The 26,329-nt window shown below is 48.8% G+C and overlaps 1 pseudogene; it reads left to right on the top strand.

The window, feature by feature from the left end:
- Window positions 1-23,478, top strand: LOC123378884 (annotated as a pseudogene).
- The last annotated feature ends 2,851 nt before the right edge of the window (window positions 23,479-26,329 follow it).

Here is a 26,329-nt window from a genome sequence, read left to right as displayed (position 1 = left end):
ATGGCCCCAAGAAGAACGCAGCAGGTGGGGGCGGGGCCATCCACGGAGCAAGCCTACATCTCCAAGGTGACAGGTTTCAGAGTAGCAGCTGTGTTAGTCTGTAACCGCAAAAAGAACAGGAATACTTGTGGCACCTTAAAGACTAACAAATTTATTTTAGCATGAGCTTTCGTGAACTACAGCTCACTTCTTCGGATGCACAGAATGGAACACACAGACGGGATATTTATACATACAGAGAACATGAAAAGGTGGAAGTATGCATAACAACAGGAAAAGTCTAATCAACTGAGATGAGCTATCATCAGCAGGAGGAAAAAAAACTTTTTGAAGTGATAATTAAGATGGCCCATAGAAGGTGTGAGGAGAACTTAACATAGGGAAATAGATTCAGTTAGTGTAATGACCCAACCATTCCCAGTCTCTGTTTAGGCCAGTGTTAATTGTATCTAATTTGCATATTAATTCGAGTTCAGCAGTTTCTCTTTGGAGTCTGTGACGGGGCAGGGCAGCCCCGCACTGGTACAGCAGGGGTTAACCCTTCTTTACTAGCAGAGGAAGCCACGCCCAGGAAGTTCTGCTGGGCATGCTCCAACTGGCACACCAGTATAAAAGCCTGCAGGTCTGCTCAGTCAGGGGTGGCCACCGGGGGAGAAGGACGCAGACCGTCAGCCTCTGCAGAGGGAGAGCCCAGGAGCTCGGACCGAGGCGCCAGCCGAACCGGGGCCGACCCGGAGCCCCCGGGGAGGGACGCCGGCAGTGACGGACCTACGGGGGAGCCGCTCCCACAACGCAGACGTCCGGCCAGGCAGGGTAGGAAGTGACCCAGGGGCATTGTAGAGACTGACAGCCTTAAAGCCGCAGTACCGCTCGGCGTGTTGCGGGCGGATCCCCGCCGAGCGGGAGGCAAGGAGAACTTGCCACAAACAGGGCCCTGGGTCGGGGCTCGGTGGAGAGGGAGGGCCCGAGTCCCCCTACCCCACCCTGTAATACCCCACCCCGAAGGGGGTATTTCTGGACTCCGGCCGCTAGGCCGCGCTACCCCACTCCGAAGGGGGGGGTTATGGACTCCGGCCGCTAGGCCGCGCTACCCCGCCCCGAAGGGGGGGGTTTATGGACTCCGGCCGCTAGGCCGCGCTATCCCGCCCCGAAGGGGGGGGTTTATGGACTCCGGCCGCTAGGCCGCGCTACCCTGCCCCGAAGGGGTGTGTATGGACTCCGGCCGCTAGGCCGTGCTACCTTGCCCCGAAGGGGGGGGTTTATGGACTCCGGCCGCTAGGCCGTGCTACCTTGCCCCGAAGGGGGGGGTTTATGGACTCCGGCCGCCAGGCCGCGCTACCCCGCCCCGAAGGGGGGGGTTTACGGACTCCGGCCGCCAGGCCGCGCTACCCCGCCCCGAAGGGGGGGGTTTACGGACTCCGGCCGCCAGGCCGCGCTACCCCGCCCCGAAGGGGGGGGTTTACGGACTCCGGCCGCCAGGCCGCGCTACCCCGCCCCGAAGGGGGGGGTTTATGGACTCCGGCCGCCAGGCCGCGCTACCCCGTCCCGAAGGGGGCGCTTATGGACTCCGGCCGCCAGGCCGCGCTACCCCGTCCCGAAGGGGGCGCTTATGGACTCCGGCCGCTAGGCCGCGCTACCCCGCCCCGAAGGGGTGTGTATGGACTCCGGCCGCTAGGCCGTGCTACCTCGCCCCGAAGGGGGCGCTTGCGGACTCCGGCCGCTAGGCCGCGCTACCCCGCCCCGAGAGGGGGGGCGGTTACGGACTCCGGCCGCCAGGCCGTGCTACTCCACCCCGGAGGGGGTGTCCATAGACTCTGGCCGCTAGGCCGTAATACGCCGGCTACCAGGGGCAGACCAAAGGACAAGCGAGTGGTGCAGCACTAGGCCCCAACCCGCCCCTGCCACGAGGGGGCGCTGGGGCACCTGGCCCATCACAGAGTCTGTTTTTGAAGTTTTTTTGTTGCAAAATTGCCACCTTCAAGTCTGTCACTGAGTGGTTAGAGAGGTTGAAGTGTTCTCCCACTAGTTTTTGAATGTTATGATTCCTGATGTCAGATTTGTGTCCATTTATTCTTTTGCGTAGAGACTGTCCGGTTTGGCCAATGTACATGGCAGAGGGGCATTGCTGGCACATGATGGCATATGTCACGTTGATAGATGTGCAGGTGTACGAGCCCCTGATGGCGTGTCTGATGTGATTAGGTCCTATGATGGTGTCACTTGAATAGATATGTGGACAGAGCTGGCATCGGACTTTGTTGCAAGGATAGGTTCCTGGGTTAGTGTTTATGTTGTATGGTGTGCGGTTGCTGGTGAGTATTTGCTTCAGGCTGGGAGGCTATCTATAAGCGAGGACTGGCCTGTCTCCCAAGATCTGTGAGAGTGAGGGATCATCTTTAAGGATAGGTTGTAGATCTTTGATGATGCGCTGGAGAGGTTTTAGCTGGGGGCTGTAGGTGATGGCTAGTGGCGTTCTGTTATTTTCTTTTTTAGGCCTGTCCTGTAGTAGGTGGCTTCTGGATACTCTTCTGGCTCTGTCAATTTGTTTTTTCACTTCAGCAGGTGGGTATTGTAGTTTTAAGAATGCTTGATAGAGATCTTGTAGGTGTTTATCTCTGTCTGAGGGATTGGAGCAAATACGGTTGTATCTTAGAGCTTGGCTGTAGACAATGGATCGTGTGGTGTGTCCGGGATGGAAGCTGGAGGCATGTAAGTAAGTATAGCGGTCAGTGGGTTTCCAGTATAGGGTGGTATTTATGTGACCATTGCTTATCAGCACAGTAGTGTCTAGGAAATGGACCCGCTTGTGTGGATTGGTCTAGGCTGAGGTTGATGGTGGGATGGAAATTGTTAAAATCACGGTGGAATTCCTCGAGGGCTTCTTTTCCATGAGTCCAGATGATGAAGATGTCATCAATGTAGCGCAAGTAGAGTAGGGGCGTTAGGGAACGGGAGTTAAGGAAGCGTTGTTCTAAGCCAGCCATAAAGATGTTGGCATACTGAGGGGCCATGCGGGTACCCATAGCAGTGCCACTGACTTGAAGATATATATTGTCCCCAAATGTGAAATAGTTGTGGGTAAGGACAAAGTCACAAAGTTCAGCCACCAGGTTTGCCGTGATATTATCGGGGATACTGTTCCTGATGGCTTGTAGTCCATCTTTGTGTGGAATGTTGGTGTAGAGGGCTTCCACGTCCATAGTGGCCAGAACGGTGTTTTCTGGAAGATCACCGATGGATTGTAGTTTCCTCAGGAAGTCAGTGGTGTCTCGAAGATAGCTGGGAGTGCTGGTAGCATAGGGCCTGAGGAGAGAGTCCACATAGCCAGACAATCCTGCTGTTAAGGTGCCAATGCTTGAGATGATGGGGCATCCAGGATTTCCAGGTTTATGGATCTTGGGTAACAAATAGAATACACCTGGTCGGGGTTCTAGGCATGTGTCTGTACAGATCTGTTCCTGTGCTTTCTCAGGGAGTTTTTTGAGCAGATGGTGTAGTTTCTTTTGGTAATCATCAGTGGGATCAGAGGGTAATGGCTTGTAGAATGTGGAGTTAGAGAGCTGCCTAGCAGCCTCTTGTTCATAGAATCACCTCCAAGGTGGTTCTGCTGGGGAGCGCGGCCGTGGGAAAGTCAAGCACAGCCTTCCGCCGTGTGAAAAACGACATCAGGGAATCCGTGCCCACTGTGGGATGTGAGTGAGTGGCAGCAATGAACTAATCCTTCGGTGCAACACAAAGGGCCTAATCTGCGTCTCCCTTGTAGCAGGAGTCTCTCTGCTGAAGTCAGCGGAGCGACGCTAGCGTGAAGTTTGGTTTTGCTTAAGCTCTCAGGCCCAGCAGAGAAGCAGCAGGACGTCACTCAGCAGGCAGGGTTAGGGGCTCCAGCTGGCAGCTCTGGCGGCTAACGGAACGTGACCCAACAGACCCCCAACGTTACAGCCCGTGAGCCCGGGGTTAGTTTGGTTTCTCAGCTCAGGCACAGGACTGACAACGACGAGATCCGGAAAAGTCTGGTTAAGGTGGCGCAACCTGTGCAGGCTGATGTGCCCATTTTAAAAGCTGGGCCTTGTCTGATGCTGCTCTTCAGAGCTGGATCTTTAGGCACCAACCTAAGAAGCACGTCTGAAAAAAGTCTGGCCTCAGCATCTCCTGCTCCACCGACACCAGTGGCAAAGTGCCTTTGGAGTTCACTGGCAGGGAGGGTCAGGCCATATGCAGGACACATTTCTCTGCTGGGGTAGATTGGAGACAGGAAATCATGAACAGGGGACCAGCAACACAGCTGTGTTCATTGTGGAGTCAGAGTGACAGCTAGCGGGTCATTGCAGGTGGTGCAGCATTTAAATAGGTCACATCGGTGGAGAGTTTTGGTCTACACCTGCAGTTCTGAGTAACCCAAGAGAGTGTTCACCATTTACTATTAAATGTTATAGATTTTCCCCTCTGCATTCTCTCCGTGCTCTCCCCCTAGTCCTGGCTCTCCCAGGTGCCCCCACAGAAATACTACCAATCACACTGCATTATCTCTGGATGGGTGCCAGGCCCAGTCCCGGCGCTCACTGCGACATTGCACCATGTTCTTACTCTCGCTGCAGAAACTGACACAGGCGCATCCTGGAATCCTAGGAACTGGGCTTCAGAGTCCGATCTAGTGGGTTTGGGTTGGAACCACCCCTTGTATAATTCCTGGGTGTCAGAAAAACAGACGTAACACTCTGTTCTGCCCTGTTTGTGACAGAGGACGTATGACAACAGAGCCTCCAACGGATGACATTTAAAAGGCTATCTTCCCAGACTCCCAGCAGCTCTGCCCATGATATCGCTCCAGTCACTCTAGTCAAAGCAGCCCATCTAGCCTCTCCAATGTGATCAGCAAACCTGCCTTTGACATTTTCCTGGTGTTTCAACAGAAACCCACTCACACTAGAACTAGGTGAAATTTCAGCTGAACATTTTTTCTGAAACAGCTGCATAGCCAGGGACACCACCACATTTTAGGAGTTTTTGGTAACAGTGTTCATGTAGCCAGGTTGGTCCCAGAATATTGAAGAGACAAGGGAGGTGTTTTATTGGACCAATTTCTGTTGGTCGAGAGGACTAGGGTGACCAGATGTCTCAATTTTACAGGGACAGTCACAATATTTGGGGCTTTATCTTATCTAGGTGCCTGTTACCCTCCACCCCCATTCCGATTTTTCACACTTGCTGTCTGGTCACCCTAGAGGGGACAAGCTTTTGAGCTTTACAGAGCGCTTCAGGGTCTGGGTAGGAAGCGGAGTATTTAGCTGTAACACTCCGGTTCCTTCCTCAGACCTGAAGAAGAGCTCTGTGTAGCATGAAAGTGTGTCCCTTCCCAACAGAGGTTGGTCCGCGATAAGATCTTATCTCACCCACCTTGTAAATTCATGGTAGTTTCACTAAATCGTTAAAAAAAAAAACTGAAAAAAAATCACGTTTCATTTTTTTTGTTTGAAATGACTTTCAAAAATTCCTTTAGTCTTATTTAAAAAAAAATTATTCCGAATGGTCAAAGTTAAAATAAATGTTTCATTTGACCCAGAATAAAATTTCTCTCGATGTAGAGTCAAAATCTTTGAAACATTTCATGTGGTGTTGGACTTGCAATCAATTTGGTTTTGACTTTTCAAATTGCCAACAACAAAACCAAACCACCATTATTCACCCAGTTCTGCTACGCGCTCCCATCATCAGAAACAAAAACATTCATCTCAGTAGGCAACATTAGTGGAAAACATAGCTTTAGTTTTTATTGGAGATGTCAACACAGGGTCAGTTAAGTCTCTTTAGGAAGTTTTGCAAGCTTACAGACCCTGGTATGAGCTAGGGAGGCCATTGATGTTCATGGGACTGATCCCCATCTGTTAGATATTGACTTCAACGGAGGCAAGGCCAATTTACATAAGCAAGGATCTGGCTCGGTGTCTTTACGTCAGAAATAGGCAGAAAGACCCTTTTCTTCCTGTTTTAAAGAAGGGCCCTGACCTTTGCCAGGAGAGTGGGGATGGAGGCCCCAAGGGGTCTTCCACTCTGCCACACAAACCAGGCAGTCACAGTGCCTACACCAAGGAGTGTGGTGTCATTCGTCTACGTTACGTGGCACTCAGAGAAAGCTTCTCTCCCTCCCAGGGCTCTCTGGAGAGCTTTGGCTCTGTACTGCCCCCTCTACCTCGAGCCCGTGTATTTGTCAGACAATCTGGCCCTTAACAGATGGCTTCTGCCTGTCTACTGTGCACAGCCGCACATTTGAGCTGCTATAGCACTTTCAGACCAAGGATCTTCAAACATTTTGCAGACATTTGCTGGCTTTCACAGCACTCCAGGGAGGTGGATTTTAATTAGACCCATTTTCCATCTGGGCAAGCTGAGACAGAAAGGTCATACAAATCAGTGTCTGGGAGATTGCAGTATTTCTGTTACAGCAGCACCCAACAGGGGCCAGGCACTATACAGCTGGATTAGAACTCAAGACTCCTAATTCCCGCCCTGCCATCACATTTCCTCCAGCTAGACAGCTGCAAAATCAAAGCTTGCTAATGCCACCAATATTGATGGACTGAGCAAGAACCATTGTTCTCATTTCTCTTTCCCCTCCCCATCTCCCAGCTACACCCTGCTGACGTGCATTGGTGTACTACCGGACTGTTATTGGGTAAGACCAGTTCACCAGCCTGTTTGTTGCATTGCTTTTGGTGGAGGAGGGGGTGTTTTAATTCTCTCTCTCTCATCCTCCCTCCCCCCGCAACCCTTTCCAACCGAATCTCGACACCCATCTTTCACACAGATCACCGAGATGAAGGTTAACATTAATTAAGGTGCATGCTATGGCTTTCTCAAGGAGCTGTCCCATCTCTGTTGCTTCCAGGTTCTTTCTTCACCCAGCTGGTATGTTTAGAGACTGCCACGATCAAGCTTGTGATCTGGGACACTGCAGGACAGGAGAAGTACCATGGTGTTTGCCATCTTTATTACAGGGGGGCGAATGCTGCCCTTCTTGTATTTGACATAGCCAGAAAGGTAAGAGCAGCGATGGCTTGTTCTCCTGCCTCTCTCCTCCAGAAGGGTTTGTCTTTATCTTTCTAAAATATCCCAAGTGAATCCTGATCATGCAGCCACGCCGCTGGTAGGCTGCAATAGTTCTAGTGTAGGGTCGCTTCCCAATACGTCTCCAGACATTTCAACCAAGACTGCTTTTTCCTGCGCACATCACGTAAGGGCTACACATCATGGGCAGGTTTATCCTTCTCTTCTGGTAAAGATGGGTGAAGACATGCAAGGAACTGGTACAGACATTTCACTTACAGTGGGCAATAAATGCTCACGTTTTCCCCCTCAAAGCCAAGATTTCTCTGTCTACCCCTGCCTCCCAGCCCAGTCCAGCTCACCAGCCAAGTAGGTAATGAGGGAGCATTACTAAGTGCTCTTTGTTCCCCTACCCTCATGTAACCCACACACACCTGGGTGTGGCGTCCTGTCCCATCTAGTGGCACCAACACCACTTAGAGCAGGGGTAGGCAACCTATGGCACGGGTGCCGAAAGCGGCACGCAAGCTCATTTTCAGTGGCACTCACACTGCCCGGGTCCTGGCCACCGGTCCGGGGGGCCCTGCATTTTAATTTAATTTTAAATGAAGCTTCTTAAACATTTTAAAAACCTTATTTACTTTACAGACAACAATAGTTTAGTTTATATATTATAGACTTATAGAAAGAGACCTTCTAAAAACATTAAAAGGTATGACTAGCACGCAAAACCTTAACTTAGAGTGAATAAATGAAGACTCGGCACAGCACTTCTGAAAGGTTGCCAAGCCCTGACTTAGAGAGAGATAAAATGAGTTACACTAATGTCTGTTTCTGATGGACTGTTCCAGGGGGACATGTCGCATGATCTCCCACTACGTTAGGAAGTTTTTTCCCTTTTAATGGTAATACGCAACACACAGGAACCGCAACACCGAGGGCCATATGTCTGTATTACTGCCATGGTAGTTACAGAAGGAGGAGACCATCGGCTGCTGACGAGTAACATCTCACAGTAACAGAGCTTTATTGAAGAGGTAGACCAAGCTTCTAAGAATCCTTACCCCATCACAAGAGAGCCCAATCACCTCAGCCCATCACCTGTAGGCTGGGTCTACGACCCACTGGGGATCCATGGTGGTTGAGTCATGTCTGATGGAGGAGAAGTCATCCTTGGCTTTGGGGAAGCAAGTATATTTAGAGCTGGTTCCATGCTGAGTAGTGCTCCTAGCATCACTATCTGTCAAGCCCATAACCCATTTGTTTCTACCATTTTTACCCCTCACCTGCCAATCTCCTTTGGGCCATGTGACAGCTGCTGAGTATCTGTTGATTTAATGTCGGTGTGTGTGTGTGTCTCTCTCACACCTTTCCAGGCAACTTTTGCGAGAGCAAAGCCATGGTTGAGGGAATTAGAGAAGGAATTTCTTCCCAATGAGCTCGTGATTGTTTTAGTCGGCAATAAGATAGATCTTGCTGCTCAGCGGGAATTCATCTTTGAGGTGAGTGCACTGCAGTAAAATCTCAGCATTTGGCAGATTCTCTCTTCCAAAAACACCATGGCAGCGTGTTCCCCAAGTGCTGCACTTCAGGCTTTCACACTGAACAGTTTATAAGTAAATGTTTACGTGAACGCCATTCTCCTAGCAGTGAGCAATATAGCAAGGCCCCACTGGCTACCAGCGATGTTAGAGGTCATAAATCCCATTTTGCCATCTGTTTCAGCTGCTAACTTTCTTGGATCTTAGAGACTTTTCTGAGCTTTGGTGGGTTTGTTCAGAGGGTTCACAGTGTGCATCGGTAGGTTTCCATGTCAGACAGAATGTTCCCAGATGTTGCTTCAAAACTTGCCATCGACGAGTCGATGCAGAGAAAAAAACATAGCTGCTTTGAATTACACTAAAAAAATTCAGCAGCCTCACTAGAAGCTGATGCTGCATCACTGACCACCAAGTTCAATGAATGAGAACTGCATGGGACAAAAGAAGCTCGAGGGTTTAACTCTCGGATCCGTGTCTGCACTCCTCTGTTCTTTCCTCTCACGTTGGCACCATGATCGTAGCCCTGACCTCTCATGTCAGCTATCGCAATTCCTGTATCTTCCAGCTTTTTAAGAAGCACATTTGTCATACCAGCTCCTGGAGTATCATCAATGTCAATAAATTCTAGAAAATGCTCTCTGACAGTCACCATTGCAAGGACATTTTCACTAGGTTCTTCTCTTGTCACAAAATGCACCATTAAAGTCATTTATTCCATATGGCTGATGTTAGGTGTGCAGCCCAGAAGTCAACTGCTGCAAATGGACCATTTTGAGTACCACTACAAATTCTTTTTCCCCTCTCCTGCCGGTAAAGGCTCACCTTAACTGATCACTCTCATTAGAGTGTGTATGGTAACACCCATTGTTTCAGGTTCTCTGTGTATATATCGCTTCCTCTTGTATTTTCCACTGCATGCATCCGATGAAGTGGGCTGTAGCCCACGAAAGCTTATGCTCAAATCAATTTGTTAGTCTCCAAGGTGCCACAAGTCCTCCTGTTCTTTTTAGTAATATCTTGCTGACTTCAAATCTGCCACAATCTTCTGTTTGATTTTTGTTACCAGTAACTATATGATCTCATTTTGAATGGTTTTTCCAAGGTAGTGGTGTATGTACATTTCTTGAGTGGTGACTCTTCTTAGATGCTCCTGGAGTACAGCATCAAACTCAGCCATCAGCACCACAGTTTTAAGGAAGTTTCCATTGTTTGGCACAGACAGCTGATCTGAAGTGCTAGGTTTTGGGTAGGAAGCATTTTCAGAACATTTTGCCAGTACAGAGACTCTGATGCAATATTCTCTTGATGCTGATCATCTAGGGTGGCCTTTAACCTTAGTCCCATCTCAAGCTCTTTCCACCTATGCAATGCTCTCTGGTGATTTGCTGCCTTCTCATGGCATGCCAGATTTCTTGCCAGATTTTTCTAGTCCTTTGTTCCTGTAGCACCCAATGTGGCTGGAACATTAGACTGGAAGAGTTTGCAACAAAAACAGTATGCAGCATTCTGGGTTTCTGAGTACATAAGCCGTGGCCTCTCCACTTTGTCACCATTGGGGTTTTCATGCCAGTAATGTGTTGGATGGAAACTTCTATTTTCATTGTCCTTGGGGAACATGAAGTTTCACTTGCTGTGGCCCACGCAGAACAAGGAAGTCCCTCAGGCTACTGCTCAAGTGGGTCCACAGTCCTGGATCATCTAGACTTAAGGAAGATATCAGCATCTTAAGGGCCTAACTGGCTCCTATTATGTCAGGTGACTGCCTGTTCTCCTCAAGTGGGTTCAGGGAAGCAGCAGGAAACAGGAAGCTCCCTAAGAAGCTGGTGTGAATCAGTCCAGGCTCCTGGGGGTGCTGGAGAGGTACATAAGAGGCGCCTCCTCCTCTCTCTCCCTGCAGCTCCTGCTGCTTTCTGTTATTCTCGCTCACCTTTTCTCCTGCCTCCTGTTATGTCTCTTGTGCCCTCCTTCCTCCAGCACAGCCCTCCACCAGCTCTGTGCATCTAGAGCAGGGAGAATACATATGCACCGGAACCAGACACATTTTCTACACTCTGAGTCCTAGTGGTGCCCGCCCACAGTCTGGCACCTGAGGCTGCCACCTCAGTTTGCCTCATGGTAAGGCCAGCCCTGGGAATGAATATCTGTGATTTCAGCTACAGAGTTGTTAGAAACATTTCACAGTGACGGTGCAATGTGGTGTTAAATTTCAAATGACATATTCCACATCACCTTTTAAATAAGTATCACTCACCACACTGGTGAGTGTGTCATGCCCGACAAGAGTCGCTGACACAGAGTAACAAACCACTAGTGGGCCTCTGTGTCAAACATGGGTAGGTCTTCAGTGCCGTTAACCCCCCACCCATCCACACACAAACCCACCCACTTTGCAGTGAGGGTGCAGAATAAACGATTCCAGTGCTGATAGGCCTCCAGTGTCTTCCCACAATTCCCCTGGTGCGCCCAGAAGGAGAGTTTGTGGAGTTCTCCCACAATCCCCTGGGAAGGAATTAGAGTGGTTCGGCGTACTGCAGCAGACAGAACCACGGGCTGTGCCTCCAGAAGCCAGAGCAACACGAACGGGAGTGCGCAGCACCAGTGGGGACACAATTTGGGAGGGAGTTGCCATGTGGCTGCTGCCAGCCAGGCTAGGTCAACTTGGGTGCCAGTCACCTGAGTTAGCTGTTTTGAAGACATACAAGGGTGAAATACAGCTATAGCCGCAGGCTGTGTGTCAGCTGGACACGTGATCAATAGCATGTGCCCTTGCCTAGCACCATTTGATCATGCAGACAAAGGTTGTTGTGATGCCTCTTCTCCAGGGCTCTGGTGGGGGTTAGGACTGGCTGGAAAACAAGACTTCCATTGTGTGAGAAATAGAGGCACCAGGCAGAGCAGGGATTCAAACCTGGGCCTCCCACACCCCAAGGGATCGCGTTACACACAGAGCTGTGGCTAGTCTGGGCTGGGGGGAGGGGGAGAAATGGGTTCTCACCCCAACGCCAGCCTGGGCTTGAAGAACGTTCTTGAGGAAAGTTGTGGAAACGTGCGTGTTTGGCTTAACAACACGTTTCTGCTTTGCCACACCAGCATTTTCCAATAGAAACACGTTGGCAAAGAGTCCCTGACCAGCTCTAGCGGAGAGAGGAGTAGGGTGAGTAGGGGGCAGGGAGGCTGAGTGCAGTAGCCTTATCTGCCAACTTCCTGACTTGTGGGCTTCAAATCTCAGCCCAGGAGAGCCTGTTAGTGCATCTATGGTTGCAGTTGTGCCCCTGCTTTGACCCGGTGGTATTAATGTGTTGACTCCTTTCTCCTCACCCCCCCGCCCCCCACTTTGGACAAGATCTCGCTCTGAATATCCAAACCAAGCCGTCTGCAAGGCTAGTGCATCCAAACACTGCAAACAGTGAAAGCTTAATCTACATGGAAACGTCGGCAAAATCCAACCACCAAGTGACCAAGGTGCTTATGGCAATAGGTCAGTTCCAAGTGAGAAGCCGCTGGACAGGTAACAGCACTGGAGAGGTCTGTGCCAGATCTTTGCCTTGTGAGCGATAGCACTGCACCGCTTGTCTGCTCCCAGTTGCTCAGGGGCAATTAGGGTTGAGTCACTTGACCTGAAGAGGTCCAGGAACTGGAAAGTCTTTACTGTGACTGCAGCAGTGCCTTGTCTCTAGGCCTAGACAAGAGGTGACTGGTTCACTCTGGCCTGTCAAGCCTCACAGCTGCCAAGAGCGAGCGAGACAGATCCAGAGCAGTGGCTTCCCCATTCCATACACAGACAGGCTGCCCCCCTGCTGCCCCTCCCCAACTTCTGAGACAAGCAAACTTCTGGAGTGTGTAGCGCCCCTCTCCACCTGATTACCTCCTTTACTGGCAATCTACTTACAGGTTCTGATGGACAGGTCTGGGTTCTTTTGGATCCCGCCACCCACTCAGTAGGGTGAATCTATTTTGGTTATGAAATTAGTTGGCGGTGCCTCCACCCCCCTCGCTCCTTCCTGGCAGAGTCACCAGGGCAGCTTGGGCGGAAAATTCTAACTACAGAGGAATCCCCACTTATTTGCCAGATAGTTGGAGACTTCCAAGAAATAGCACAACACATAAAAATATATTCAACACAACAATTATATTAAACAGGCAACAAATACAACATAACAGGGGAAACACTATTTTTAGGGTCACCGGTGCCCACACTTAAAATACCCGTGTCTGGATGTAACAAATGCAAAACTGGTGTCCTGTTGGTACGCGTACTTTGCTGGGGCCCTGGATGACCTATATAATTCTCTGCAGAGGTGTAGCAGTGTGGCTGACTGGGTTCAGTACAGCCCAAAAGACCCACAAGTGGGAGGAGGTGGTGAATCCCTCCACAGGTGTAATAAGCGGTAAATTATAAAATCCTCAAACCCTCACTCCCTGGCTTGAGGACACAGTTCAGGGAGTAGAGGGTCCCCAAAACAAATTCCCTGACTAACTAACTAAAGACAAGGCACTCACAAACTCCACAAATGATCTTCAGGGTTGAGGATGACGCTGGACGATTCCAGGGGCTGCTGTCCGCTGGCAGGGATCCTCCTCAGGCAGGAATCAGCCCTGGACTAGCAGCGCTGACCATGTGGGGACTGCTCTCACCAGGGGAGCTGGAGGCGAACCTAGCCTGGCTGGGGAAATTTCTCAGCAAACATAACAATTGGGAATCATCCGTGAGGAAGGAAAACCCAGCTGGGGAATCTGGTGTCAGGTCCCTAGAGGCCAGTTCTCAGGGGGAATCCTGCTTGCAGGCCTGGGACTCACCAGCTCCCCACACAGCCAGTTTGGCCTTTTTCCTGGCTGGCTCCAGCCTCTCCTCAAAAAATGGCTTCTCCCTCTCCTCAACTCCCTGGGAGGGGCATCTCCACTCCCTATTGGTTGCTGGGCAGACTCTGAGTTTGCCTTGGCTCCTCCTCCCTGAGCTGCCAGCAGACAGAGCTCCAGGAATCTATGTAATCTCTTTGGGGGTTACACTCTCCCTGGGCAAAAGTCCTTGCCGTCCTCGGCAAGAGTGATTAAACCACAAAACAGCATGCAAGGTCCTCTTCATCAGGTAATAATAAACATTGCTTAGTAGACAATAAATGTCATTTACCAACAAGTAGGTATTGCCATGTCCACATACAATATTAATTTTAAATAACATGAAATTGTTATTCAATGTACATTAATAACATTCTTACTATATTGAAATAAATGACTTAACCTTGGAGTCTCCATTGTTAACTATCAGACAGAAACAGTAATAGGCCACCCGCACCCATCTGTTTACTAAGTGCAAAGGGACAGAGGTGGAGGTCCCTGGAACGTCATAAGTGAGTTTCTGTACAGGCTTTCGCTCTCATTCTGAACGTCGAAGTACAGGAGCTTCTTCATTCTCAGGGCTCTCAGCAGTAATGGCTGCAGGACAATCAATGATTTCCCTCTCTGCCGGTTGCATGGATTCTCCCACATCCTCTAGAGGGGGAACCGTACTAGCTGGTAAACCACTTGCCTCTTCAGGCGGTGCCAGCAGGCAGGGGTTATCATGCTCTATTGTTGACTGATGGGGGACAAATGGTGCAGCTTCAGGGTTAAGAATTTGAGCTAGAGGAGGCCCAGATTCTCCCTCTTTAATAGTTTCTACCTCAGGTAACAGCTCATGAAGCATAGAAGGTGTTGGATAATAGGGGAAGAATTCCTCCTCACTGCTACTTTGTGAATGAGGATCATTTTCTACAAGGGAGGTTAAAGACTCGTTGTCTGCCTCCTCAGCAGATTCAAGTTGTGCAGGAAGGCTTCTTTCTGCAGAAACTTGCTTCCTTAGTCGAGAGCGAGTAATGGGTCGCTGGGAGGGACCACATTCACTATTGTTCTCTTCACCTATTAACTGCCCCACTGGCAAGAGGTGGTTTCGGTGAATAGTCTTACAAACATTTTTTCCATTTTCCATCCTAAGGCGGTATACAGGCAAGTCTGGTAGCTTATCAACCACTATGTAGGTGTCTCCATTCCACCGGTCAGCTAATTTATGCTTTCCAGTGAGACCTAGATTTCGGATTAAGACTCTGTCTCCTACCTGCAGATCCTGTTCACGGACCCGACTATCATATCTCTGCTTGTTGGCAAGGTTGCTTTTCCTGGCTGCTTGGGAGGCCAGTTTGTAAGCTTCCCGCAAGTCACGTCTAAGATTTTGAATGTACTGGAGATAAGTTGTTTCGCTAGCTTCATCAGAGGATATCCCGAAACACAAGTCAATCGGTAGCCTTGCTTCTCTACCAAACATTAAATAATAAGGCGAAAATCCAGTGGACTCATTTTTACTGCAGTTATAAGCATGCACAAGGTAACTGACATGCTCACTCCATCTGGTCTTTCGGGATGGGTGCAGAGTTCCCAACATGTTTAGCAAAGTCCGGTTGAATCTCTCCGGTTGTGGATCTCCCTGAGGATGGTAAGGAGTGGCTCTGGACTTCCTTATTCCTAAGGTTTTTGTCAGTTCATGAATTAGTCTGCTTTCAAAATCCCTTCCCTGGTCAGAATGGATTCGGGCAGGGAAACCATAATGTATAAAGAATTTGTCCCATAAAATTTTGGCCACTGTACTAGCTTTTTGGTCTTTTGTGGGATATGCTTGGGAATACCTTGTAAAATGGTCAGTAATTACCAGTATACTGGTGTGGTTTTTTCTATCAGGCTCCAATGACAAAAAGTCAATGCACACCAATTGCATGGGTGCATCTGTAGTGATGTTCACCATAGGCGCTGCCCTTTTTGGCAGGGTCTTCCGCTTAACGCACCGAGAGCACCGGTTGCAGTGGTTTTCCACAGATGCCATCATTTTGGGCCAATAAAACCGGTCTCTGACCAATTCCAAAGTCTTGTCTACCCCCAAGTGACCATGGTCATCGTGCAATGACTTCAACACCATCTCCTGGTATTCTCGGGGTAAGACCAGTTGTTTTCGCACATGGCCCCTTATAGTCTGGATGGTCCGGAATAACAAGCCTTTGTTGATCACTAAATGATCCCACTCTTTTAAGAGAAGAATTGTGCTGGGGGGAAAGTTAGCCTTGGAGATGGGTTTCTCACCCTTTTCCACAGCTTCCAGCACAGGCCTAATGTCTGAATCTTTCCACTGAGCTCTTCTCAATTCAGTTGGAGTTAACTGGGGCAATTCAAAAGTCTTTAGCCCAACGAGGTTGGCATAAAGTGTAGGTATAGCCTTGTCAGATACCCCCAGTGTATCAGCATATCTTTCATCATTTACATAAGGGGAATGCAGTTTTCCTATTATGGTCTTGCAGGTGGCACGAATAGCAGGAGAAGGTATTTCCATCCACTCAGACTCTTTCTCAAGTGAGTTATGAGGGCGACGGGACAATGCATCTGCATTGGTTTGACCCAAACGGTACTGCAGCTTAAAGTCATAAGCAGCCAAGGCAGCCATCCATCGCTGCCCAGTAGCATCTAGTTTAGCTGTGGTCTGCACATAAGTAAGTGGGTTATTATCGGTTTTTACTACAAAGGTCGCTCCATACAGATAATCATGAAGTTTGTCCACAACAGCCCATTTGAGAGCTAAAAACTCAAGTTTGTGCACGGGATAGTGTCTTTCTGATGCAGTCAGCCCTCGACTGACAAAGGCCACAGGTTTCCATTGATTCTCATAATTTTGATAGAGAACTGCTCCTAATCCATCAAGACTGGCATCTATGTGAAGTTCATAGGGCTTGGTAGGATCTGCAAAGGTTAATACTGGTGCAGTAGTGAGTTTCTCAATAAGGGTATGGAAAGCGTTGTTGCATTCCTCGGTCCAACGGTCCCCAAAGGGCTCATTCACCTTGAAATACCTCTCAGGAGGACTCGCAAGCTTATGTTGGGGTGATCTCTTCCACGTTGGGGGGTAGCCCCTTGTCAAATTGGTGAGAGGTCTAACAATGGAGGAGTAATTTTTTACAAATCGGCAGTAATATCCACAGAAGCCTAGAAAAGACTGTAAAGCTTTCAGGTCTTTGGGTATAGGCCAGGTGGTTAGTGCCTCAATTTTCTCTGAGTCAGTCGCCACACCTTCTGCCGACACAATATGGCCTACATATTTTACTCGGGTCTGACAAAATTGACATTTATCAAGTGACAGTTTCAACCCACTAGCTTCCAGGCGGTCTAACACTTTCATTAGTCGAACTTCATGCTCTTCCAGAGTCTTCCCAAAAACAATTAAGTCATCCAGATACACCAGCACTTCTAACAAATTCATATCCCCCACCGTCTTTTCCATCAAACGCTGGAATGTAGCAGGAGCTCCCGAGATACCTTGGGGCATCCTCTCAAACTGGTAGAATCCTAAAGGGCAAATGAAAGCTGTTTTCTCTTTGTCTTCAGAGCTCATCGGGATCTGGTAGTAGCCGCTTCGTAAATCTAAGACAGAGAACCATCTGCTTCCTGCTAGGCAAGCTAAGGCATCATCTACCCTGGGTACAGTGTATTGATCTGGGATGGTCCTTTTATTCAGTGTGCGATAGTCCACACACATGCGCACAGTCCCATTTTTCTTTCGCACCACCACAATAGGGGATGCATAGGGGCTACGGGATTCAGAAATTATTCCTGCTTCCAATAGTTCATGGATATGCTTTCTCACATCCTCAATGTCTGCAGGTGCCAGTCTTCGGGACCTTTCCCTAAAAGGCCTGCCATCTGCCAAACGAATGGTGTGTTCCACGTTAATGGCACACCCCACATCCCATTCCTCAGTGGAAAACACATTAGGTCTCTCACTTAGCTGTTTTTTCAGTCGGTCTTTCCAACTGGGAGATACAGGAGAGTCACCAAAATTAAAAAGATCAGGATCCAATGCCTTACAGGTCTTTCTGGATGCAGTTGCAGGGCTCATGACACTCTCTACCCTAAACAATCGTGCCAACACCATTCCTTTCCTGATGGCTATGGGATGGTTGGTTTCATTTCTTACTCTTACCACAATGCCAGCTTCCTCCATTTGTGGTAAGGATAATAAACCTCTCTGAACCATCAGACCACTAGGGAGGTTATCTCCATCAGAAGGCTCCATCATCACTGTAGGAGGAAGGCTGCGACTGTGCTTCTCAAGTTTTCCTCTCAAGTCAATCTCACCATGTGGGGGTATGGACAAAACCGCTTTGGATACTCTTACAACTTTCCCTAGTGAGTCATCAACACAGCTATCATGGTCATAATACATCCGGGATTTGCCCAGGTTAGGCTCTTGCCCTGGAGGGTGAACCATGCCTGGGGTCTTCTGGCCCAAACGACCACAAAGAGTGGCCAAAGACCGAAACATGTTGCTGTTGGTTCCAATCAATATGGGAATGCCATCAGAATTTTGCGTCTCAGGACAAATCAAAGCCAGAGTATCACATTCCTGGAGACATCCAGCCAGTTCTGCAGGAAAACTTAGAGTCACTAGTACATACCCATCGTACGGATAACTAGCATTGCTAAGGCCCCATATTGCCAGTCCCTCTAGAGGATAGATCTTCACTTGAGGCAGGAATTGCCGATGGAATTCTCTAGTAATAATGGTGACCTGAGATCCACTGTCCAGCAGGGCCCTACAAGGAATTCCTTCTACCATCACATTAACTACCGCTGCTGGGCCTATCAATCCCTCTGGGAATGGGCTCCAGGAAGGCTGTTCATAATGCAACTTAGTGGAGCTCGGCCTGTGATGGCTCCCAGTATGCTCCATTACTGGGACCCTTGGGAGTTTCCCTGTAGCTCCCTTTTTCGTTGTGCTACCTTCTCTTCATTCCTTGAGTTGTCACACTGGGTGGAAATGTGCCCATCCTCACCACATCGGTAGCAGAATCTCTTGTTCCTTGGGAGGGTTGCCAAGGTTTTCTTTACAGGTTCTCTGTTGGGGTCTCCTCTTCCTGGGCAAAAAGGAGGGCACTTTCTTTCCGTTAAAGTTGGTGGAAGAATTTCGCTAAGTGATCCCTGAGGCATCTTACTCGTCATCAATTCCGTAAGCTGTGCTGTCAGGGTTTTAAGCTGTTGATGGAGGTCCTCAGTGGTGGACAGACAAGGATCTTCCTTCAGTTGGTTAGGAGCAACGGTCCTGCTCACTGAGATCTTATTCCTTTCTCTAACAGTTCTCTTTTCCTCCTCCTCCCGGACTTCTCGCAGCAATTGATGGAATTCTGGAGGACTGTCCAAGCGGTCTACAAGTTTCAATTTCATAATTAGAAAGTCATCATAAATGGCACCTCGTATGACCTGTTCTAGTCGTACTCGGTGTTCCTTGCTCCTCTCAATGCCTTTACGGCGGATGCACAGCTGAAGGGACGGTTCCAATCTGTGAAGATAGGAAGATAGTTTTTCACCTGGCTGTTGGTAACAGGAACGAAATTGAAAGTAGAGGTCTTCCCCTGTCTCTAGGCTCCCAAAGGCATCCTCCATGGCCGAGAGATAGTCATCAACAGTGGCAACCGGCTTGCTGGCCTTTAATGCACATATTACATTCCCTGCAGGTCCTCGCAGGCTTTCTGCAACACGTTTCCTCTTTTCAGCCTCACTACATTGCCATTCCTGCATCACCTGATTTAGTTGATGCCTCCAAGTGTCATAGTCATCTTCCCCTACAGGCACTGGTTTAATACCTGAAAAGTACTTCAGCTTTCTGTAAGGACCCGATTCATATGCTGTCTTTATGGACTCCCCTATTGCTTGTCCCATAGCAAAAATTATTTGGTCCGTAGAACTGGAGGGAGGTACAGGACTACTTCCCAAAAGAGTCCTTAAGTCACTCATGGTCTTCCCTTCCTGCCTAAGAAAGTCTCTCAATTTGGACTGAAAATTGATAGGTTCAGATGGTGGGGCAGGTGGGGAGGGAAAATGTGATTGTGCTTGTATGGTCACCTTCCATCCATCCTTCTCTCCATCTGGCAGAATTACATGGGGAGTCACCACAGTAGACAGTATAATCTTGCTCTCTACAAGAAGGGATAAAGTAGCTTCCCCTTTTGTTTGCATCTGACTCCGAACCACACAGGCTCCCCATTCTCTAACATTAGCAATCTCCTCTTCAATTTTTCTGATGTCCCATTCAGTGGGTACATTCGTGAGCAGGAAGTGGCGTTCAGGGTCAGCCCCCTCCAGCTCACACCAAGTCACAAACCTCTTCTGGTAATCCATACTGGTAATTTACGTAATTACCCAGGAAGACAGCAGGGGTGTATATAAGGTCTGAGTTTAAAAGACGGGATCCCAGCGGTGCCTCCAATGTAGCGCCCCTCTCCACCTGATTACCTCCTTTACTGGCAATCTACTTACAGGTTCTGATGGACAGGTCTGGGTTCTTTTGGATCCCGCCACCCACTCAGTAGGGTGAATCTATTTTGGTTATGAAATTAGTTGGCGGTGCCTCCACCCCCCTCGCTCCTTCCTGGCAGAGTCACCAGGGCAGCTTGGGCAGAAAATTCTAACTACAGAGGAATCCCCACTTATATGCCAGATAGTTGGAGACTTCCAAGAAATAGCACAACACATAAAAATATATTCAACACAACAATTATATTAAACAGGCAACAAATACAACATAACAGGGGAAACACTATTTTTAGGGTCACCGGTGCCCACACTTAAAATACCCGTGTCTGGATGTAACGAATGCAAAACTGGTGTCCTGTTGGTACGCGTACTTTGCTGGGGCCCTGGATGACCTATATAATTCTCTGCAGAGGTGTAGCAGTGTGGCTGACTGGGTTCAGTACAGCCCAAAAGACCCACAAGTGGGAGGAGGTGGTGAATCCCTCCACAGGTGTAATAAGCGGTAAATTATAAAATCCTCAAACCCTCACTCCCTGGCTTGAGGACACAGTTCAGGGAGTAGAGGGTCCCCAAAACAAATACCCTGACTAACTAACTAAAGACAAGGCACTCACGAACTCCACAAATGATCTTCAGGGTTGAGGATGACGCTGGACGATTCCAGGGGCTGCTGTCCGCTGGCAGGGATCCTCCTCAGGCAGGAATCAGCCCTGGACTAGCAGCGCTGACCATGTGGGGACTGGTCTCACCAGGAGAGCTGGAGGCGAACCCAGCCTGGCTGGGGAAATTTCTCAGCAAACATAACAATTGGGAATCATCCGTGAGGAAGGAAAACCCAGCTGGGGAATCTGATGTCAGGTCCCTAGAGGCCAGTTCTCAGGGGGAACCCTGCTTGCAGGCCTGGGACTCACCAGCTCCCCACACAGCCAGTTTGGCCTTTTTCCTGGCTGGCTCCAGACTCTCCTCAAAAAATGGCTTCTCCCTCTCCTCAACTCCCTGGGAGGGGCATCTCCACTCCTTATTGGTTGCTGGGCAAACTCTGAGTTTGCCTTGGCTCCTCCTCCCTGAGCTGCCAGCAGACAGAGCTCCAGGAATCTATGTAATCTCTTTGGGGGTTACAAGTGGTTCTGCCTTTGCCGCCGGGGTGAGGGTGGAACCTGCTGAGCGCTGACTGGGGAGGAGGTTCACCCCCCCTTTGGAACACCAGTCACTGGCCCTAGCAATGGGGAAGTGGGAATTTCTCCCCACTCCCCAGATTCCTCACTGTCACTCCCAGAGGATCTCTTCTCTCCAAGACCCATTCCCCTTGGCCCCAGTTATGATCCCCAGACAAACCAAGCCATGTTGCCTTCATCCCTCAGGCCAGAGATCAGAGGCCTCACCCAGGCTGGAAAACAAGATCCCTGCATCCTTCTTCCTTAGGGGGTAGAATAAAGCCCTCGAACCGGCTAGGACAGTGGCTCTCAACCTTTCCAGATCACTGTCCCCCTTTCAGGAGCCTGATTTGTCTTGCGTACCCCAAGTTTCACCTCGCTTAAAAACTACTTGCTTGCAAAATCAAATCTACAGCTGTGTCGCAGCACACGACTACTAAAAACTGCTTACTTTCTCTTTTACCATCATTAATTAGAATATAAATATTGTACTTACATTTCAGTGTATAGTGCACAGAGCAGCATAAACAAGTCATTGTCTGTATAAAATTGGAGTTTGTACTGACTTAGCTACTGCTTTTTAATGTGGCCTGTTGGAAACCTAGGCAAATATCTAGATGAGCTGATGTACCCCCTGGAAGAGCTCTGCATATCCCTGGTTGAGAACTACGGGGCTAGGCAACAGAGCCAGAGGCTCAGCTAGACTGACTCAGCCTCGCTCCACTGGACTGGCCCAGAGAGTCTTTGAGGTTTCTTCTTTCTTCAGAGGACAGACACATCCAGCCCCCTCCCAAGAACCAGCTATGCCCAGAGACAATCCCGAGTGGTCAGTCCTCCCTTCACACGAACGCCGACTACTGCCAAGCCCCCAACGATGCTGGGTTCATGGGAGGCTAACCAGAACCAGCAGTTAGTAGACACTTCTGGCGAGCCGTTTCTTCCCCACATGCAGGCCTGGAACCCTGGGGCTCTGTCCCACCCATCCCACTTCACCTCCTGGGCCTCTGATACGTAGCTTACCCCACAGATGTTAGCCAGCTGACCCTGTATTGCCATATGGGGATTCAAAAGTGGGGTATGCCTCCCCCTTGACCCTGTACTAGTGCACAAATGGCAAACCGCTGCCATTACCTTGGCAGTCCGTGAGATGGCACTAGAGTCTTCTCATGTTTGTTCCTATTAATGAAACCGCTTGGAGAAAGCTCTAGAATAATAGGACACAACTGCAGCAATAGATTCCACCTACAGCATATCATGAACCAATAATAAGCATTTACTACCCCATAGATATTCTTGGTCCTTAAGAATGCTAGCAGTTTGAGAGTGACAATTCAGGAGACACCTAGCACCCATCTTATGCCAGTTTCAAGTTAGGGTCTCCTACTTCTACTTCCTTTTAAAAAGAATTTCACTAAAGCTTATAGAGATGTGATTTGCACATCATCACCACCATTCTATCTGATAATGGGATTTCCTACAGACAAGTTGGTGCAATACAACATTTGCTGTCCTGAGATGTTTTTAGGGGGATGTCCATGATGCAGGTGCGGTGGAATCTGTAGATGTTCTAGGGTGGGGAATGAAGAAGTGTATGGGAGAGTCCTGAGGGAGGGACCATTTTCCAGAAAGAACAAAGGAGCATGAGGAAAATAGTGGATGGAAGTTTGTTAAATAGTAAGTGCAGGAGTCCTAGGCCAAGAAACATATGGGTCTCAAGGTAAAAAAATAGGAAGTTAATAAAGTTAAAATGTAAACTTAACTTAAATCAACATTATAAATAAGAACATACCGGGTCAGACCAAAGGTCCATCTAGTCCAGTATCCAGTCTTCTGACAGTGGCCACTGCCAGGTGTCCCAGAGGAAATGAACAGAACAGGTAATCATCAAGTGATCCATCCCCTGTTGCTCATATTTAGATATTTTAAATCTTAATAAATGTAGAGGGGCAGATCCCCAGGCCTAGCCAAATAGCACATGAGGGATGGAGAAAGTGGCTCCTAAGGTTCCTTTTCCTCTCTCTCTTGCTTGTTGTGGGTCAGTCCTTGGCATAAATTGAAAGAGCCCTGGGGCTGCTGTAAGTTTCACCCCCAGGAACCATTCTGCTGGTTGGGGATCGGGCCACACCCCGGCCCACTGCTGATGGGAGGGGGACACAGCAGGGGAACCCCTAGCTGCTCCATTAGCGGATGGAAAGTTGCCCTAACAAAGTCAGAGCAGGGTCTGAGTATGTAACACAAAATGTTACAATAGCTCAGCAGAGAAGGACCGAGAATTTCTTATTCTGAGTTTTTTCACAGCTCCCGAGTTATTGAAATAGGAACAACAGAAGGAACCAGCCCCTCAGCCTCAGCCCTGGAAGAAGTCACGCGTGGACCTGCGAGAGCCAAGCCTTCACACTAAGACGTGTTGCATGAACTAAAGGAAATGGCAGACTGACCTAAGGTTACCATCAAGTGTGTTTTTACTTTGCGGGGGGGGGGGGAGGAGGGAGGGAGGCTGGCCCTATGTATTGTGTGCAGGCTGCATGGTTCTAGGGGGCAGCTGGTGAGTCAGACTGTGATTATTGCTTTTATTTTTCATTATTGTCAGTGTTCGATTGAAGAACTGTACGAGAGGAGATATTGCCGAATGCAAGGAACCTGACAAGCACTGCAAGTCTCCTCTCGCTTGTGTTTGCTCAGTGTTATCATTATACAAGAATACAGTGCAAAGTAGCTTCACAAATAAAAACCGCAAAAAGGAGGAGGAGTCTCTCCCCCCTCCTTCACCTTTGCAAATTCTATAAAACTTTTACAGAGGCTGTTAACATTAAGGTCACCCAATCATTAAATGCAAGTCATGGAATAGCCAGAACATGCAGTTCAAGTTTAATATTGCCTTAAGAACTCATGATTTTGTCATGAGTCTTGTGATTTTTGGGGCGTTTCTTAAAGCTTCAGCTGCTGGAGTCAAATGATCACTTGGGAATCTTTAAACAAACAACAAATCCAAAACTAACATTTTCTGGCCCTCCTGGTTGGTTGTGGAAACAACCGAGAACATGAAACAATCACACCGTGAAGGTCCAGAAACCAGATTGTAAATAAGGAGACTCTGAACATTATTTAAAAGTCTCATGAATTTCTGGGAGGAGATGGGGTCTGATTTCTCATTTGAGTACCTGGGATTGGCAACACTTCAATAGTATAGATTTAAAGAAATAAACCAGGGCCTGATTCTCCTCAAACTTACACACTTGCAACACTAAAGCGAATGGCGTTAACTTACATTGGTGTAAATAAGAGAATCAGACCTTCTCACTTAGGCCACGTGCACACTAGAAACTCCAGCTGGCACAGTGGTGCTGCATCTACACAAAAAGGGTTTGCCAGGATGCTACCCAAGCCCAGCAAACTTTTTCTGTTGCAGACTACGCAAAAAATTCAAATTTTGTCTTGCGCTTGTCAGGTAACCAGTTTACTAACATATCTAACCTTGTTAATTTCAGCACACTTAGTTGTGAACTGATCACCGATGCCTCAATGCTAAGGGCATGTCAAGATCCAAAGATCATCTACTTGTGAATTCAGCAAAGAGTCCTGTGGCTCCTTATAGACTAACCGACATATTGGAGCATGAGCTTTCCTCGGTGAATACCCACTTCGTCGGATGCATGTGTATTCACCCACAAAGCTCATGCTCCAATACGTCTCTTAGTCTAGAAGGTGCCATAGGACTCTTTGTCACTTTTACAGACCCAGACTAACACGGCTCCCCCTCTGATACTTGGGAATTGTCCCTCTGAAGAGAGGCAGTAGTTTTAGTGTGGCAGTGGAAGGGGGGGGGATGTATTCTCATACATCCGAGGAGCACAAAACAGCTGAAGGGACTTTGCTCAGGTTTACTGATTTTTTTACCTAAGTTCCAGCGGAGACCAAGCATGGAAAGCTTGATCTGAAAAGGCACAGGATCATGAGCTTGTGAAAACGGACTAACTGAAGCCATTTTACCACCTGAGCTACAGTATTTACACTGCAGCCAACGTTGCAAGATAAAGCCAGGGTGAGATGTACTGTCGATAGGAGCACTGCACATGCAGCGAGAAAACACCCCTGGAAGGGGTCACAGCTGAGCGTCTACAGGGCATTTGCTATAACCAGTGCTCAAGACTCAGTGAATTGGTTCAATGACACCACATTTGGGAAGTGCAGGGGCTCATTTCACTGCAGCTGTAGCAGCCACCAGCCAGTCTCTGCTATTTCAGGAGGGTGAAGTCATCCTCCTGTACACATGTGCTTACAGCACGTCACATGATCTCACCGCTAAACTCCTGCTGTTGCTTATATACATCGTCCCACCCCAGACAGACCCAGCCCGGGGGAACCGTTACAGAGTTCCATGGCTGAAGTATGCCACATTGACTCAGCTGGGGCTGAACCTAGTAACTTCGCTTGCATGGTGGTGGGTGCACCGCAATTAGTTACTGACAAACAGCCACACTTCCACACCGAGGTGCTGCATCTTGCAGCAGGTTTGGAGCTTCATTGCTTTGCAAAGGTGTCAATTGTATACGAGCTTCTCCTCTAGACAGACAGTACGGAAAACTTCCCAGCTTGCTTCCCTATGGCAGGGTATAGGGAATTCAGAGGCCATCACTGGCTTCTGTTGAGATACAGCAAGGGGGGCCACCTTGCTATTAGCATCAGACATCAACTCAAGTATTACAGACAAGTGCACTTAGCACCACATGGAGAAAGAGGAACCTCCCATCACCTGTGTTGAGGCCAGGACAGCTCCTAGCAGTGTGCAGGCTTGGTCCTGGATGTGTCACACAGGCATCCCCGTAGTGTATTTTCCCAAGGAGCCAGGGTGGATCTGTTTTGATGGTGGGCTAAGCATGCTTCTCTCTTCCCCTCCTGCTTGGGTGGCATATTAGCCCCCCCTTGCAGTGGGTTTTGTTGTAAAGACACATTTAGAGGCATGGGGCAGTTCACACCTCTCAGGGTGGTTGTTTCTGGCCATCTGCTGGCTCAAGCCAGGTCTACACTACAGCCTTCTGCCAGCATGGCTGGATCGGGGGGGTGACCCCTGTGTAACACACCTGTGCCTGCACCAAGCCTGGAGTGCCGATACACAGCAGAACTGCACTTCTACTGGGACAGCTTGTTTCCCCTGCGGCGGTGGGGAGAGTCTGGTATAATCCATGGGGGCAAAGCCTTTCAAGGGAGGGCCAGACCCCAGGCAGACATCGCCACATTGGTTAGTCTCAGTTCACATTTTCCATCCACTGC

This window comes from Mauremys mutica, chromosome 10 (genome assembly GCF_020497125.1).
Source record: "Mauremys mutica isolate MM-2020 ecotype Southern chromosome 10, ASM2049712v1, whole genome shotgun sequence".
Taxonomy (NCBI): Eukaryota; Metazoa; Chordata; order Testudines; family Geoemydidae; genus Mauremys; species Mauremys mutica.
This window is presented reverse-complemented; position numbering and strand designations above follow the sequence as displayed.